The 19,420-nt window shown below is 45.2% G+C and overlaps 1 long non-coding RNA gene and 1 other non-coding gene across 3 annotated transcripts in view; one reads left to right on the forward strand and one right to left on the reverse strand.

Annotated features, from left to right (window-relative positions):
* The window catches only part of LOC137210926 (uncharacterized), a 131,511-nt gene that overhangs the window by 95,342 nt on the left and 16,749 nt on the right, over positions 1-19,420 (reverse strand). The gene's annotated exons all lie outside the window — the stretch shown is intronic.
* On the forward strand, positions 9,286-9,476 carry LOC137211529 (U2 spliceosomal RNA). Its single transcript, XR_010937130.1, has one exon. It is a non-coding gene; the product is annotated as a U2 spliceosomal RNA (small nuclear RNA).

Raw genomic sequence — 19,420 nt, forward strand, 5'->3', positions numbered from 1 at the left:
AGATTTATCCACCCAGGCAAATTATAAACTAAGTCTTTAGTCTAAGCAGTACCTCGATAAATAAGACTGGAAGGGGTGAGTGCGTGAGAGATGGATTTGTTTGTGGCTGGCCTGTCTGGTGCTCCTTTGATGATAAATCCTCATCTTCACATTCCCGAGTCAAGGCCCCTGACCCCGATCAGGGCGCTCACTTCATAATCAATCAATCCACAGTCCTGGAGGCTTGAGGGGGGGAAATTGTGCACAGGGAGGAAAACTCATGAGGCCGTGACCGAGCAGGGCTGCAATTACCCTGACCTCAGCCACTTACTGTATTTTTTGGCTTTAATTCCATCTGCCTCCATGCTTCCAGTCTGAAAACGCCTGACTTTACTAGTCTATTTATACGGAACTTTTTCTCCCTGTTTCCTCCCTCATCTCTTTTTAAACTTTAATTCTTTTTTCTGGGTCTTTAATTCCCCCCACTACATATTTCTGAGTCACCTACCCACTCCCACATTTGGGTGCAGATCACCCTGGTTTAGACCAAGGGTGAAACAGGACTGTTACTCTGATCTCCAAAATGTTTGTCTTTGCAAACATTTGGAACTAAACATTGAGGGCACTTGCTCACAGAACCTTTTTCCAACCTAGAATTTACCCACTTTTCCCCACAGACATCCTATGTGTACATAGCTATTTTTAAACTTTACACCCACAAAACTCTTGGCAAAATCACAAACTAAATGGATTCCAAACCCAACTGGCTTAAATCCACATGTTTGAAGAAGAACATTGAAATGGCATGAACGTACTTATTTGCTCTCTTTACTGTTTGTCAGGATAGAATTAGAGCCTTTTAAGGTATGGCAGGGAGTTTAGGTACCTGACCTGCTTCTTTGCCTTGGACTGAAAATCATTTCCATTACCACTTTCCAAAATGTCCCTCGGGGCTGGCCTCCTGGACCTCCAAAGCCACACATACAACATAAAACAGCAATGGGTCCCTTCAGCATCGTCTAGGCTCCAAGAATCTCTCTGAGCTGCAGGTGCTCCCTGGAGCTGCGGTGCCCAAATTCTGTCGCTTGCTTTGCATTTTCACCATATCCATGTATTGACTGCGATTATTTACTTATTTTTAAAATCAGATGGAAAACCAGCAGACTCTCCAACGTCAGGTTGCAGAAAAATGCAGTGCAATAACCCACAGCATGAGGCCAGAGGATGATGGGGGTAGGGGTAGGGCAGCTGGCCTGTTGCAAGGATGCTGCTACCTCTCTGTGCTCAAAGCTCCGGTCTTTCCCCTCAGCACATCTACGGCTTTGAGGCTGTTCAAAAGCATACGGTGAAAATGCTCCTTGCAACAAGACAGACACTGCAGGAGCTGGCACTGTGTCCATAACCCAGGAGGGGGAAAAAAAAAAGAGGAGCAGGTGATGGAATCTCTGCACTGGATCGTGTCACCATCCCCTCCTAAAGCTCACAGCAGCTTCCCATTGCCTTTGGAACAAAAAGTCCAATTGCCTGTCCCCAGGCCAAAAACCCTTGCATGGTCTAGCCCCTCCATCTCTATCCAGCCTCATCTCCCATCCCCTCTCTGCCTCACTCACTATGCTTCGATCCCACCAGACTTCTTGGGGCTGGTCCATGGTGGTGGCCATCATGACCAGTGGAGCTGAACTCTGGACCTGAGTGTGACAGGCACTGTGCCCCAGGCAGGGTCACAGAAGGCCTCATAGCTGCCCATTCCTCTGTCCCCAAACCTTCCTGTTACAATATCAAGACATAAAAATGACCAGAAATGGATCCAAACCTTGAGTGGCTCATAGTCAACCAATAGAAACAAGCCTTTAAACGTACACTTGCCCTACAATACGGTCATGGCAACGATACAAATAAGAGCCATCCTGTGTTGTCCAGAGGCGGGGGCGGGGTGCAGAGAGACAGTGAACTATTTCTGGGGAACCAGGAAAAGCTTTCTGGAGGAGGTGAATGCTTCTGCAGGTCTGGGAAGATGAGTGACGCCAGAGAAAAGGGATACAGAATAGCTTTGGTGAAATTGGAGAAGTTGGAGAACATGAAGGGAATAAATGCTGAAATGAGCTCTCATTTTGGAAAAAAAATCTCTAGTAAAAGAAATCGCCTCAGGCTTCCCTGGTGGCGCAGTGGTTGAGAGTCTGCCTGCCGATGCAGGGGACACGGTCCGGGAAGATCCCACATGCCGCGGAGCGGCTGGGCCCGTGAGCCATGGCCGCTGAGCCTGCGCGTCCGGAGCCTGTGCTCCGCAACGGGAGAGGCCGCAGCAGTGAGAGGCCCGCGTACCGCAAAAAAAAAAAAAAAGAAAGAAATCGCCTCAACGTCATTTTCAATAGATATTGGCCAAACCTACCTCAGCTGTTGACCTTAGGGTAGAACGATGGTGGAGGTCTCTGTAGCTCTAGGAAAATGAATGCAAAGAGAAATAAGGCATGAATTTAACCTTCCTTGGAGAGTCCTTTTAAAAGAGCAGGCTACCCAAAGTAGCACCTGCATCAGAGGGAGACCAGCTCAATATGCATTCACTTGATAATGGACATAATTTCTTGGCTGTAGATCAAATTTATGATGAGGTTGAGTTGTATTTTTATGTGCTGAATGCATGCTTGAGAGTACATCAGGTCCTCTGGAAACCTGCCCGTTATTGCATATGGGACTGAGCATCATTTTACCAGTTGGAACCACTCGAGCTTTATGGCTGTTACTTTGCTTTTATGAAATACTGTTACTCCCACCTACCCTTCATTTACCACGATGCCCTTAGTCAGCAAAGAAACCACCCTGCTTCAAGGTACCTACTAAAAACTACATTCCATGTTAATAATGATAAAATAAAGAGCTGACATTTATGAGAATTCAGTGCGCCAGGCCTTGTGCTAAGTATTTTATATACGTGACCTCATTTCATCTTAAATGTGTGAGGTTGTAGTTTTCACCATTATACACATGAGGAAACAAAGAGATGATAAGAAATCCGATGTCGAAAACAAACTATGGTTACCAAGGGGGAAGGAAGGGGGAGGGATAACTTGGTAGATAAGGATTGACATATGCACACTACTATATATAAAACAGATAACGAATAAGGACCTACTGTATAGCACAGGGAACTCTACTCAATACTCTGTAATGACCTATATGGGAAAAGAATCTAAACGACAGTGGATATATGTATATGTATATGTATAACTGGTTCCCTTTGCTGTACACCTGAAACTAACACAACATTGTAAATCAACTCTACTCCAATAAAAATTAATTTAAAAAAAGACATGATCATGATCACACAACTAGCAGATAGTAGACACTCATCACATATTCGTTCTTTCTTTTAAATACATATATTGAGTATTGTTAGGTTGTATCAGAACATGTAAGTCGTATATAACAGGAACTCTCCCCTAAAGAGTTTAGAACACAACGGGTAAAGTAAAACCACACACAAATATCTAGAAGGAAGAGTGTGGTGTGTGACAAGTGTTATGAGCACTGTTTTCTTGTAGAGAAGTGAGGAATCACTCCAGTGAAAGCAAATGACAAATGATCCGGGTTTTGAAGAGGAGTAAAATTTAAAGAATAAAATGTGAGAACGTCCTTCCAAGCAGAAACATTTCTTAAGAAGAGCTCCCCCAAAACAGGAATAATTAAACCAGCAACATCTAGTATAACGTATTTTATTATTATTTTATCATCATTTATGGCTTTGTTAAGAAAATATTAATGTATTGTATTTACTTATTTGCATACGTAATTGTAAGCACAATTCACAAGACTGTTCTTCTCAGACCCACACCGTAATGAATCTGATGGTCAAAATCTGGTAGGTGTAGCACAGAGCTGTTTGGGACTAAATTCAAGTTTCAGAAGTTATAAGCACATTCTATTAAAATTCTATGGCTATGGCTTAATTATGGTCATTATCAAGACCAACGAGAGCAAAAACTGTCTCTCTTAAATAGGGAAGGTCCTGCTTCGATCATACGGCAGCAGGAGTTCACCTGGTTAATAGTCTGACTGCCTTTGGAAGGTGGTCAGCAGTATCCATATACAACATATGAAAGATCTGGTTCTATGAAAGTCAAATATGCAAAATGGCAAGTCCATCTATGATCAGTCAGCACACCTAGGGCCACAGAGACCCACCTGCAGTGTCTTTGTTGCACTTGTAGTTTGACAGGGGACCAGCTTCTTCCCTCTGCAACCAGGGGGACCTGGGCAAGGGGATGAGCCTCTGCCTTCCCTCTACCTCCAATCAAGAGCTGAATTCTTCCCACCACTTTGATGTTTGGAGCAAAAGGAAAGAAGAAAGGAAAATATCTAGAGGGTAAGAAAAGGAGGTACAGTGGTTAGACTTTGCCTTCCAATGCAGGGGGTGCGCGTTCGATCCCTGGTCGGGGAACTAAGATCCCACGTGCCTCACGGCCAAAAGAAACCAAAACATAAAACAGAAGCAAGAACTTTCCTGGTGGCGCGGAGGTTAAGAATCCACCTGCCAATGCAGCGGACACGGGTTTGACCGCTGGTCCGGGAAGATCCCACATGCCGCAGAGCAACAAAGCCTGCAAGCCTCAACTACTGAACCTGCACGCCACAACTACTGAAGCCCACGTGCCCTAGAGCCCGTGCGCCACAACTACTGGGCCCACGCACTGCAACTACTGAAGCCCACGCACCTAGAGCCCGTGCACCGCAATGAAGAGTAGCCCCCGCATGCCGCAGCAATGAAGACCCAGCACAGCCAAAGAAAACAAAACACAGAAGCAATATTGTAACAAATTCAATAAAGACTTTAAAAAAAAATGGTCCACATCAAAAAAAATCTTTAAAAAGAAAAGGAGCAAGAAAGAAGGAAGAAATCAAAAGCTCCCTAAGAGCTCCTGGCTGCTGTGGTCCCAGAGACGGGAAGGAAGCCTTGGTGGGTATCCAGTGCTCCTGGGACACCCTGACTCAATCCTGTGACTTCAGTACCGTTAAAGCACTTGGCACCTCTTTGATTTAAGAGGAAAATTTACAGGCTTCCCTGGTGGTGCAGTGGTAGAGAGTCTGCCTGCCGATGCAGGGGACACGGGTTCATGCCCCGGTCCGGGAAGATCCCACATGCCACGGAGCGGCTGGGCCCGTGAGCCATGGCCGCTGAGCCTGCGTGTCCGGAGCCTGTGCTCCGCAACGGGAGAGGCCGCAACAGTGAGAGGCCCGTGTACCACAAAAAAAAAAAAAAAAGAGGAAAATTTACATTTCCTCATTTCCACATGAAGGACAGTGGTTTTAAAATTCTTATAAAAAATAAGGACAACCAGGCACAGAAAGGAATAATAAGGTATGAACATCAGACAGTTGACAAAAGTCAGATCTGTGACATTTTCAACAAGGTCAAAGAATGTCATGAAATTTCCAAAACAAAATTAATATTAATTTTCTCTCTTTGTGAAATTATAATGTTACCTCTGGAAGGAGGGAGTGGGGTAGAGGCTGGGAGGATGTATTTGAGCCCAGTGGTCATCGGAACAAATGAAGCAACGAGGATGAGGTGCCGGGAGCGTGCAGGCAAATGGGTCCCCTGGCTCCACGTGTGGATTTCACCCTGGGATGAGGGCCATTGGCACAGTCTAAGCTTGTCACAGAGGTCCCTCAAGTCGTCAGAGTTTGTGCAGCGTTTCCCTACCTGAGTACAATCAAGTTGGGAATGTGAGTGTTTGATTTTTATATAACAAATATAGGGTCTTCAAAGCAGGCACCCTGCCTGTCTGGATTTTTGTCTGTTCGTTTAATTACACTGTCTGAGATTCCTTCCTGCATCACATCACCTCTAGACAGCACCACAGTTGAGACCATTCTGCTGAATTGCAAATGTCTTCCACGGTTCCGGGCAGCTCACTCCCCCACCACAGATCTCCAGCAGAGCCCCGTAAATCAGCATGTTCTAAACAGCTGAACCAGAAATAACCGAAGAGGATATTTAGACCAAATGGAGTGGGAGGCCAGGATGAAAGATTTAAACATAAGGAAAAACGTATGATGAAAGAATGAAGAGAGATGAATTAAGCAGAGCCCGTTTTTACATTACATGGAAAAAAGTGATACCTTTGCAAAAAGTCTTGCGAAAATCATGCCTGATACTAATTTTTTTTTAATTCTTCCACCCCTGTCCCATCAAATTAGTGTCTTCAGGGTCACTGTAGCATTAGCCTAATCAGAGCCAGTGACAGAGCCAATGTCCAGTGACAACCTACAGAATTGGAGAAAATATTTGCAAATCATATATCTGATAAGGGCTTAATACCCAAAATACATAAAGAACTCATACAGCTCAATTAAAAAACAAATAATTCAATTAAAAATGGCCAAAGAACCTGACACTTTTTCAAAGAGGATATACAAATGGCCAACAGGTACATGAAAAGGTGCTCAACATCACTAATCATTATGGAACACAAATCAAAACAAGGAGATATTACAGCACGACTGTTAGAATGGCTATTAGCAAGAAGACAAGAGACAACAAATGCTGGTGAGGATATAGAGAAGAGGGAACTCTACTGCACTGCCTGTAGGACTGTAAATCGGTACAGCCACTATGGAAAGCAGCGTGGAGATTCCTTAAAAAATTAGAACTACGATATGATCCAGCAACTCTACCTCCAGGTATATATGCAAAGGAAATGAAATCACTATGTCACAGAGATACCTGCGCCCCCATTTTCATGGCAGCATTATTTACAATAGCCAAGACATGGAAATAACCTAAGTGTCCACAGACAGAGGAGTGGATAGAGAAGATGTGGTGTGTATAACAGAATACTATCCAGCATTTGCAATAACAGGAATGGAAATTTAGGGCATGGTGCTACGCGAAATAAGTCACACAGAGAAAGACAAATACTGTATGATTTCACTCATAAAATCTAAAAAACAAACAAAAAAATTTTTTTTACCTCACAAAAATAGAGATCAGATTTGTGGTTACCAGAGTGGGAAGCGAAGGATGGGGGAACTGGATGAAGGTGATCCAAAGGTACAAACTTCCAGTTATAAGATGAATCAGTGCTGGAAACAATGATGACTCTAGTGAACTCTGCTATATAGTATATTTGAAAGTTGCCAAGAGTAAATCCTGAGAGTTCTTATCACAAGGGGAAGAAAACTGATTCTTTTTTTTGTGCCTGAATGAGAGATGGATGTTAACTAAAGCTATCATGGTAATCATTTCACAATATATGTATGTCAAGCCATTATGCTGTACACCTTAAACTCATAGAGAGCTGTATATCAATTATATCTCAATAAAACTGGGGGGGGGAAAGTACCTCCAAAAAGTAAATAAAAAATAAAATAGTCACTCCCTTGCAGCCTGGGGTAGTCATGTGACCCATTTTTGGCCAGTGAGGTATAAGCAGAAGTCTACTTACGTGGGATTTCTAGGGAAGCTATTATTTTGTTGATGAAAAAGGACAGACTCAACTGGCCCATCACTTTTTTATTTTAACAGATTTTTTTGGAGAGAGAAATTCTAGGTTCACAGCAAAGTTGAACAGAAAGCAACAGAGTTCCCATAAGCTCCCTACCCTCTCACACATGAACACCTTCCCTAATATTAACACCCCTGCCCTAGAGGGGTACGTTTGCTACAGTTGATGAACATACACTGACACATCGTTAACACCCAAAGTCTGTAGTTTACATTAGAATTCATTCTTGGTGTTATACATTCTATGGGTTTTGACAAATATATAATGAGATGTATCCACCATTATAGTATCATACAGAGTAGTTTCACTTCCCTAAAAATCCTCTGTGCTCTGCCTGTTCATCCCTCCTTCCCCTCTATCCCCTGGCAATCACTGACCTTTTTACTGTCTTCATAGTTTTGTCTTTTCCAGAACCTCACAGAGTTGGAATCATACAGTAGGTAGCCTTTTCAGATTGGCTTCTTTCACTTAGTCATATGCATGTAAGGTTCCTCCATGTCTTTTCACGGCTTGATAGTTCTTTTCTTTTTAGAGCTGAATAATATTCCATTAACTGGATGTACCACAGTTTATCCACTCACTTACGGAAGGACATCTTGGTTGCTTCCGACTGGCAATTACGAACAAAGCTGCCATAAAACTCTGTGCAGGTTTTCGTGTGGACAAAAGTTTTCAGGTCTTTTGGGTAAAAAGCAAGGATCGCGAAGCCTAGATTGTGGCCCATCACATCTGCACTTTGCCTAGTGCCCTTCTTCCTGCCTGCAACTCAGGGGCAATGATGGAAGGAAGGGCAGCCATCCTGCCAATCCGAGCAGAGGTGTTCCAGGATAAGGAAGGAGCCGGAAGCTAGGGGGGACCTGGGTGCACAGTAGCTTCGTTAAGTAGCTACACCAGCCCTGAATAACCCACACAACTCTTCTGTTACATGAGGACAAACGGATCCTATTTTTGTTAAACTACTGTTCAACCAAACACAGTCCTAACTGGCACAGAAGCCTTCGTGTTCCTGAAATCACTTGGAACGGGAAGCTTACGGACGATAGACTTGGTTCATAAAATACTGTCATCCTGGAAACAACTGTGCAGCTTCCTTTTTTTTTTTTCTTGATTTAAATTCCATCTAAATCTCGCATCTCTTGCCTTGGTTTAAAATAGGCTTTTCCCCCTCAGAGTGAACCTCAATGAACAGAGAAGTGCATCGCCAGTGTTGGAGGTGGGGAGTGGAGAGGGGAGTGGGACCCTCTTCCTTCTTCATTAAATACCCAGTTGGGAGCGTGAAAACACCATCTGCAATTCAGTACCTGCTGGGCAGAGGATGTGGTTCTGAGGAGAGAATCCATTTGCTTTTATGCGACAGGGTTTTTTTTCTTTCCCTGCGAAAGTCCTATTATAAAAACAATTTGTCTCATTAAAGGATTCTGTTCTGCAGAAGAATGAATTCTCTGCACAGCTGCTCTTCCTTAGAAAAGGCCTAAGTACTGGAGGGAGGGTGATCCTGACACTTCTGCAGAATCTGCTTCTGGAGCCAGAAACAGCCCGGCCAAGGCAGAAGTCCACCCCGGGCTGGAGGCAAGACAAGGTCTCCGACCCCATCAGCGCTGCTCTGGTCCAGAGGCCACAGTGGCAAAATCCAAGGGAAGGAAAAGGCCTGAGGCCAGCTGGCTCATGTCAGGGAACGATTCTCTAAAACCCCAACCCTTTATCGTGTTCAGCAACTCTGAATTAAAATGGGCCCTTTTCAATATCTTTATTGTGTGGAGGTGGGTAATTTGATCGGGGAAGTCCCATTATAAAATATAGACGTATCGCTTCTCGGCCTTTTGGCTAAGATCAAGTGTAGTATCTGTTCTTATCAGTTTAAAATCTGATATGTTCTCTACCCAAGAACAACGTATTAAACGGATTTTTGGAGCAAGGAGTTGGAGTGAGAGCTTGCTTCGTCCACTCCACGCATCGACCTGGTATTGCAGTATTTCCAGGACTGGTGCACCCCTCCAGGGGAAGGAACTGAACTTTACAAAGTAACAGAATGGTGATTACTAATCTACACACCTTATCAAGATAGTGACTGCTGTGTTCACCTCTGGAAGAGACCAGAGTGTAGAGCAGGGGTGGCCATACCGCAGCCCTATGTCTATGTGCTTCCATTCAGCCCCAGATGTAGCCCCCGAAGCAAGCATTAGGAAGAAGTCGTTAGGAATTGTGTTCATATAAACCGTGTCTTTGGGAAGATCCAGCACAATGATTTAAGCACAGTAGGCATTCCATGAGTGTTTGTAAAATGAATGACCTAAACTTACATTAAAGCATATTGGTTATAAAAAAAAATAATAAATAAATAAAATATAGACGTGAGCCAGATTATTTTTCTAATACACCATTATGCTTTGCCAAACTCTACTCTTCTGCTGGGTACTAGGCTCCTTTAAAGGACATTTTAATCCCATTTACCACCTTTTCAATCACCGAATTATTAACATAGTCTCATCTCGGTTACCCAAGCCTTAGCCTTGTCCATTCGTAAATCTCAGTCCCATATTTGACTCAGGTCCTTCCCCAGCACCCCACGCTCAGCTCCTGGCTCCAGTGACTAGGACTCAGTGGTGTGCTGGGAGAGGTGAGACACCCTAACGCCCTTCTCAACTTGGAAGGGAGGGGAAGCATGGATTTGTAGCTTCTGCTGACTCTTGTGCTGTAAATAGTCCCACCAGGTGGATTTCAAGCTGCCAAGGTGGCGTCAGTGAACGTGGCGCTGTCACAAGCTGATGGCCCCCGTGCAGCACTGCGTGGACAGAGGGATGAGCCTGGCCCACTTGTCCATCTCCTTTTCCTGGGCCTGCTCTTCTGGTCTTGAGGCAGGAGATAGATAGGCTCCAGGCTGAGCAGCTGGACTTTGTCCCCTGTGGACAGATACTCCAAAAGAGCGGGAGCCAGAGAAGCTGAGCCCTGCCCAGAAAAGAGACAGAGACCACACATCTCTCACTCTCGAGGGGACCTTCCTGACTACACATACGCAGAGAGGCTCCTGGGAGGTCAAAAGAGGAGTGATGCCAACCTACCCACAGGCCGCTTCGCTGAAATCCATCTTGGCTAAGAGATGCACGCACACACATGGGAGGACCCGGAGATAACCAAATACGGACTCAGAGCCAGGCAAAGCAAGATGACTGGGCAAAGGAAACGCAGAAGAAATGCCCCATATACGTGATTCAAACCACCACGAGAGCGAGACCGTCTCTCTGCGCTCGCGCGTGTGCGCCTATTCACACCTACTCTTTCTCCTCCTAGTAAACACTTTACTTGTTTCACTAATTTCCGTCTCTTTGTGGAAATTTATTTCTACAAAGTTGATGGGCCAGGGCCTTGTCACTGGCCACTGGCTCCTTGGTGGTCTAGTGGCTAGGATTCAATGCTCTCAGTGCTGCTACCTGACTTCAATCTCTGCCCGGGGAGCCGAAATCCTGTTTCAAGCCACTGCAGGCCGAGGCCGCCAGAGATCAGTATCAGAGCAGGGAGAAAGGTAGGAAAGACAAAGGACCCTTCCAACCGGCAGCAGCACTGAGGGTACTACCCCCCTTTCATTGGTCATTATCACCAATCTAACCTGTGGTCCCCAAGCCCTGCTGGCAGAGAGCAAACACATCCCTGGGCACCTCCCTCAACCACTCACAGTGACCCTGTGGCCTGGCTGCCCCTAACTGGTGACTTCATACCATCAGGCATGTCCCTTTGGTCCACTCTGCAGCCTGGCAAGCCTACAGACTCCAGTGCTGTCTGGCCTCCTGGACCCAAGCACCTGGGCAGATTACGCCTTCTGTGTGTTCTAAAATGGGGACCTCAAGGGAGTAACAGGGGCTCCCTCCAGGGCTCCTCCCTCTGTTCACACAGACCAGACCTGATCAGCAAACACTGTGGAAGAGCAGACATCCAGCCAGGATACAGGAGGACACCCTCTCCCATGCACCTGCCCCAACTACCCGCTCCTTCTCCAGCCTGGCTCAACACTCCCCAGAAAAGGTCACCTCTCACTCTCTCCCGTCAACCTTCTTTTATATTGGGAGGATGGATATTCGCAGCAAGTCCAGGGGGAGCTGCCTTGTCTGTTAGTGGGCCGCTTTCAGGACTTGGAATATGAAGTCCTTAGAGCCCTCATGGGCTGTCACCAGAATTTGGGAAAAACAAAGCATGCAATTATTATTAATGCCCCTTGGAACGTTCTTTACAGCACACTAAAGGCTTTCGTGTACATTATCTCATTTGATCCTCACAACCAGTGGTCTTTAAACTGGGGTATGTGTATCACTGGGGGTCTCCGAAGCCTCTCCAACAGGAACACTGTGCCTGGATGGTTTTGAGGGAATCAATTGTTAGCGCTCAGCTTTCCTCTCCTACAGCTGATCTGCTGAACACGCCCTTTGGCGGAGCTATTATGAGGGTCCCCTTTCCCATGCCTCCTTCTCCTCCTTTACAAGAGAAAGTAATGCCTCTCACTCACCCCAAACCTTATATTTAATTTTTATTATAGATCACCATGTGCCTTTCAGCATATAACTCAGAGGGAGTCCAAAAGAACCGATCGATCTTGCAGTTACAAAATGCCTTGTTTCCATCAACTTATTTTTGTGAGCGAGATTACCAAACACCTCAACCCACACACATGAAGATTAGAATGCAACTGAAGCTAAACCCTACCCCATTTAGCAATAATATTCTTCCGCAACATGTTTTAATAACATTAAGAAATATATTTTCAGTAAAATCTGATTTATTTCATTATTTACCAAACTGTGTACTGTATGTTGTTTTGGTCAGTTGTGTTCTAACCAATAAATCATAACAATAACAATTCAAAAGAAATGTTTGTAATGGGCCTATGGTCACAGGAGATAAATTTTTTATATTTCAACTTACAGTCATATTTTTTGCTTCAGGGAAGTACATGAGGCTCATGGAGCACATGCTCAACTGCCTGCCTTACAGCCATGTCTGCTCCCCTGTGTATCATAAGTAGAGTTTCCCTTCCACAATAGACTCTCACTTTCCCAGCCAACTTGCCGCTAAGGCATAGGCATATGACTAAGTCTGGCCAAAGAGAAATGAGGGAAGTTTGCCACGGGGTTCTGGAAAAGATTCTTCTCCCTGATAAAAAGAGTGCCATTTCCCTTCCTGCTTTGGATGGGTAAGAGGATGTGAAGCCTGGAGCCACTGCAGCCATCATATAACTATGAGGGAAAGTCAAGAGAACTGAAGCAAAGGCAAGCAGAGACCTGACATTATTCACCTTCTAAACCAATGCTGGAAACACCTTCCTCCAGATTCCCCATTATAAGAAAAGACCAAAGCCTTGATGTTTATGTTAGTTTTAGTCAGGAATTCTATTGTTTTCAGCCCAAACAAATTCTGATATTGTCTCTACTTTATGCTAAGGGCTTGGGATTTTAGGTACCTTGGGAGCCAGCAGAAGATTTTAAGATTTTTAGTGGCAGAGTGGCCTGTCTTTGAGAGCCATTTGGAGAATTGGAGGAGAGAATGAAGGCAGGGGACCAGTTACAATCACTAGTCATGATACCTCCTACCTTCACATACAGAGCTTTCACTGAAATTTCTTGTATTCTCTAACATGAGTGCTCAATTTTAACATTTTTATTAGTTAAACAACAGAGCAAGCTACTCTGCCAAACACTGCAGTCCACAGGTGAGTGGTCTGGGGGAAGTGAAGAGGGGACCTGGGGCAACTCCGTAGCCCACAGCATGTGGTTTGCAAGGTTGCTCCATTCTTTGACTTTTCCCAGTTGGTGGGAAGAGAAAAGGGAGACGCCAGAGCAAACATCATTTAGTAGAAACCCAGAAGTTGCACACATCACTCCCACTCACATCCTATTGGCCCAAATTCAGTCACATGGCCATACACAGCTGCAAAGGGGGCTGGGAACTGTAGTTTAGAGCTGGAGGCCATGTGCCTGGCTAAAACTCACAGAGCTCCATTACTACAAGGAAGAAGGAAAAATGGCTATCAGAAGGCATTTGGTTTCAAAAGTATCCACAGTATAATTTAAGGTGTTTGGGATTGGGCATCAGATTTCCTTAAAATTAGTCAATTATTTTAGGAGTAGAACAGGTGATATAAGACTCTGAGAGGTACATATTTGAAGTAATTCTCATTTCATTGAATAAATATTATCATAGATTCAATGACATACAGATTGAATTGGCCTCTGAATGTAGAGCAGGTGTCAGGAAGGAAAAAGAAAAAAAACAGTCTGGTGCAGGGTCGGCACCCGCGATAACCAGCAGAGGGGGACAAGGAATGTGAGCAGATCCACATACGATGATGCTCTCAATTTCTATCAAACCACGGTGACATAAAAAAGAAATGCCAGGAAAAGATATTCGCAAAATATAACTGAATTCAAAAATGGTGCCCATGGGACTTCCCTGGTGGTCCAGCGGTTAAGACTTCACGCTCCCGATGCAGGGGGGTCCGGGTTCAATCCCTGGTCAGGGAACTAGATCCTGCATGCTGCACCTAAGACCCAGTGCAGCCAAATAAATTAATTAAATTTTTAAAAAAATGGTGCCTGTAGGTGTAAGAGACCCTATGGTGGGCACATTCCTCCACCAGGCATCTGACTCACCGAGCATTCACTGATATCTGAAATGGACGGTCATTTGCCTGTGGCTTTAAAAATGGAAAAGAAGAAGAATACTTGAGCAGGAAATCCAGGCACAGCAATGACAGCTTGCTAAAGAGCTACAGCTTTACTTTCTATTCTCCCAGCTGCAAGAAATCATCAGCACATCAAGGAAAAACATCGAAAGAGCTGATGAGTTGTCTTGTAAGAGCAAAAAAAACCCACCATCTTTCCTGGCACAAATCAGCGCTCCACAGTGAAGCTTCAAGTCTGCTGGTGTCCAAGTTTTAAGTAAAGGATCTAATTTAACAGAAGAAGCAATCCCAGTGCTATTAAACCCAATTTAATATTTATTTATACCCAAAGGAGCAGGGACACTAAGTAGTTTCCTCTCCTTGAGAGGATATATTTGTAAGAGTGTTTTGTAAATTATAAATCATCCTGCAAATGCTACAGAGATGTATGCATACATCCCACATATATATGAATGTGTATTAATACTCCCCAGGAGCACCAAGAAGTTTCCTCCGCTTGAAGGGTCTCTGAGATATTATATATAATGATGCTTTATAAATGCTGAAGCACAACACGCATGTAAGAAGCTGGTAGTATTTTATTTGATTTTTTTTTTAAATCAAGGCAGGCAGTATATCTTACATGGGGCCTCCGCACCCAGACCTACCCAGTAGAGGCATCAGGCAAGAAAGTGACAGACAGACGTAGCAACAAAGCCAACGCCCACACGGCAAGGACTCTGAGAACCTTACGGAAGCCGCAGTCTTTGGCCATTTTGATAAATAAGACTCTTAAATCCAACCTAAGCACCTATGATTTGTTCCTTTTTCGTGCTCTGACAGGCTGAAGGAAAGGATAATAAGGCTTTCTTTGCTTCTCTGTTTAATGAGGTATTACATTTACCCCCAAATTTAAGTGAACAATTAATAAAACATCTAGCATCTTGCCGACTCCTGGAGATCAAAGGCAAATTGAAAAATCCAAGATAATCATGTTTAGCAACATACTGTCTATTATCTTCCTTTCCATGTACAGACCAGGGGCTCCCTCCCCCACCACCAAAGCTGTGACTGAAATAAAAGAGAAGGAAGAAAGTCTAGAAGATATGTAATAAAGCACTTAAAGCAGACTGTCACCAGAAGTGACAGAGATAGAGATGAAAAAAGGAGAGTAGGTTCAAAGCATCACCATAAACAGTCTTTTACACAAAAACAATTACAATAAAAATCTCCAAGTAACAAAAAAAGAGATCAACCCCAGCCAGCAGTCCATTCCTCTGAAGCGACATTAAAGACGATCAAATTCAAGTGCAACCAAGACTATGCATCATCCCTTGGAGCTGCCCTGACAGCACCTGCCCCGAACTCTGTCGCACTTCACTGCCGCACACTCTATCTTCAAGGACTCCACAAAGGCAGCTTGCCTTGGGAGGCTCACTGAAGCCAGCTGGCCCTTCACGCTGCCTGACTACACACGGCCAAATTGCCACACAGAGTCTGGCCTCCTCGGCCTTCCATTTGGGATCCTCAAGAAGACCCTGCCTTCAACCTCTAAATGTTTGACTTTCATCCAATCGAAACTCTCACACTATCCCCTGGGACTCCTAAACCCTTCCCGGAACTGATTTGGCCTTCGAGTCATACTTGGAGCTTGGACCAGCAGTTCAAAGCCACAACCGGAACACCACCCTGGCTCATGAGCAACTGTGCAATTATTTGACGTGCTATTGCATTCTGCCTTTATCTTATACAAACTACTGGAAAGTAAGAATTTAACTGTTGATACTAGTGCCATAGGAATGACCTTCACCAGCACCAATGTTGGGGGCTTTTCCTTCAGCCTCACTGCCTCCACCCACCCTGGTTATTAAGGATCCATTTTTCTGTTTAGGGGCCCTGACAAGTGTCCTAGGCCATTAGAAAAGGGGTGGCCACATAGGAGCCGCATCTCAGGGCCAGAGCAGGCATTCTGTCCACCGCCTCTGCCCAAACATTGATGGAAAGAATTATGACTCTTCCCCCAGCACAAGGGGCATGCAGGGCTCCCTCAAAGTCAGTAGCCTATGTGGAGAGGGATAGGAACACATGCAAATTCCCTGTACTTTCTGCTCAATTTTGCTGTGAACCTAAGATGCTCTAAAGAAACCGAGTTTATTAATTTCTCAAAAAGTCAGTGGAGGGCTTCCCTGGTGGCGCAGTGGTTGAGAGTCCACCTGCCGATGCAGGGGACACGGGTTCGTGCCCCGGTCCGGGAAGATCCCACATGCCGCGGAGCGGCTGGGCCCGTGAGCCATGGCCGCTGAGCCTGCGCATCCGGAGCCTGTGCTCCGCAACGGGAGAGGCCACAACAATGAGAGGCCCGCGTACCGCAAAAAAAAAAAAAATTCAGTGGAAGGTCTATAGGCATTGGCTTGCCTGCCCACATGGCTTCCTGGTGTCCACAGTGCACCAGGGCTGGGTCACACCCCCTCCCCCGATGCTGGCCACTTCCTCTCCTCCTCTCCTCCTCTCCTGTTCCATAGGTTTGCTCCCTTCCACTCAGACCCCACAGATCCTCAAATCTATGCCTCTGTGGTAGGCAGAAAAATGGCTCCCAAAGATGTCCTCATTGCTGGACTCTGAATACATTAGGTTACATGCATGGGGGAACTAAGGAAGAGTTGCAGGAGGAGTTAAGGTTGCAAATCAACTGACCTTAATACTGGGGTGAGCCCAATATTATCACAAAAGTCCTTACAAGTGGAAGAAGAAGGCAGAAGAGAATCAGAGAAAGAGATGTGACAACAAAAGCAGCATCAGAGATACACTATGTTGCTGTCTTTGAAGATGGAAGAATTGGCCATAAGTAAACAGATAAGGGGCTTCCCTGGTGGCGCAGTGGTTGAGAGTCCTCCTGCCGATGCAGGGGACGTGGGTTTGTGCCCCGGTCCGGGAGGATCCCACATGTGGTGGAGCGGCTGGGCCTGTGAGCCATGGCCGCTGAGCCTGTGCGTCCAGAGCCTGTGCTCCACAACAGGAGAGGCCACAACAGTGAGAGGCCCGCGTACCACAAAAAAAAAAAAAAAAAAAAAGATAAGGACAGTATCTAGAAGCTGGAAAGGCAAGAAAACAGATTCTCCCCTACAGCCTTCAGAAAGGGATGCAGCTCTGCCAACATCTTAATTTTAGCCTGTAATTTCAGACTTCCGAATCACAGAACTATAATAAATTTGCATTGTTTCAAGCCACTAAATTTGTGGTTATTTGTGACAGCAGCAATAGGAAACTAGCACATCATTTTTCAGCCACTTCTTCCCCCTTTGCTCTCCAATGATAATAATCCTTCTACCTGAACAATGTACATCCTTCTCACGAACTGGATGGGGGATGCAGGCGGGGCACAGTGATTAATACTTCAAGGGATTCTCTTGGCTCTCTAGAGATATGAAGTACAAGCATCATAAGTATTACACGCTTGGAAGATTTGGCATGCCACAACTGGTGAATAAAGATTCACTTCAGGGCTTCCCTGGTGGCGCAGTGGTTAAGAATCTGCCTGCCAATGCAGGGGACATGGGTTCAAGCCCTGGTCTGGGAAGATGCCACATGCCGCGGAGCAACTAAGCCCGTGCAGCACAACTACTGAGCCTGCGCTCTAGAGCCCGCGAGCCACAACTACTGAAGCCCGCGTGCCTAGAGCCTGTGCTCCGCAACAAGGGAAGCCACCGCAGTGAGAAGCCCGCTCGCGGCAACTAGAGAAAGCCTGCACGCAGCAATGAAGACCCAACGCAGCCAAAAATAAATAAATTAAATAAATAAATTTAAAAAAAAAAGATTCACTTCAAACCAGGTGTCTCAGTCAAATGCTTATACAATCAAATACACAGCCAGGCTATGTATTTTTTTAATGCTTATTATTGATATAAACTCTTAATCAATTAAATAGATGTATACTTAACTCTCTCTCTCAGCCCAAAAGCCAGCTTAATGAAGATATACTAGAAGCATTCCCATGAACGTCAGAAACAAGATGACAAGGTCATGCACTATCACCTCAATTATTTATTTTACCTTGTTCTGGGGTACTAGCCAATGCAATCAACCAGTAGGAAAAAAAACTGGATGTATAAAAATTGGAATGGGAAAGACAAAATTATACTTATTTGCAGAGTATAAGATTGTTCACATGAAAAAGCTAAGAGAACCAAAACTATTATAAACAAACAAAAAAGAATTCAAGGGTTCTGGTCCAACGTGGCAACACAGGAAGCTCCTGAACTCACCTCCTCTGACAGACACACCAAATCTATAGCTACACACTGAACAATTCTCTCTGAAAGAAATCCAGAAACTAGCTGAGTGACTCCTACACACTGGGCAACGGAGGAAAAACCCACATCAAAAAGAGTAGGAAAAGCTGAGACACACTCTCACCATAAACCCTACCCTGGCAGAGAAACATATAACTGGGAGGAAATTCACAACCCCAGATTCTCCCTGAGGAGTCTGAACCCAACATCTAGTGCCCCAACTTCCACCTGACTTCCACCTGAGCGACAGGCCCCCAAACATCTCACTCTGAAAGCCACTGAGGAACGTATCCATGACAACCACAAGATGATGCAAACAGAGACGCAGTTCTTAAAAGGTTCCTGAGGATTCGCAATGGCTGTGCCCCCAGGGATCAGTCCAGAGGCAGTAGACACACACGCCCATCTTTAAATCTGTCCCTGAAAGAGGCCTATCTGCATACTTTAAAAGCTGCTACCTGAAGGTCAGGCTTCTAATTCAGCACACATCTAGGAATAGACTGCAGTTCTCCCTGCAGACCAGGGAAGCCAGCAGGTGCCACCTTCACACTCTCCCTCTGCCCTGCTCCAGGTCATTGGTGTCTCCTTGAAAGGACCTGTGCACATGTCTGGGGCCCTGGCTTTTGGAGAGGCTGCCCCAAGGACACAAATCTTTATAACCTTGGTCTGGTGGCCAGAGGGGCTCGAGTTCCAGGTTCCACAGAACTGTAGCAAAACAAAGAAACACTTCTTAACCAGGTGTCCCTCTCAGGACACAGCAGAGAGAAATGCCCAGCCTCACTCTTTCCCTGAGAGACGTTCACCTGCATACTTTAAACATTGCTGCTTGGGGGTACAGTATCCAATGAGCCTGCATCAAGATGCTTACTGAAATCCTCCCCTCTGGGACACTGACAGGTCTTGGCACACACTCAACTACTGGGAGTCATTAAGAACAAAGAGGGTGGCTTGGACAAACACAAAGATTTGAGAAACAACAAAGAGCTAGGGCCAGTCTAAATGAT

Source organism: Pseudorca crassidens, chromosome 18, assembly GCF_039906515.1.
Source record: "Pseudorca crassidens isolate mPseCra1 chromosome 18, mPseCra1.hap1, whole genome shotgun sequence".
NCBI classification, from domain to species: Eukaryota; Metazoa; Chordata; class Mammalia; order Artiodactyla; family Delphinidae; genus Pseudorca; species Pseudorca crassidens.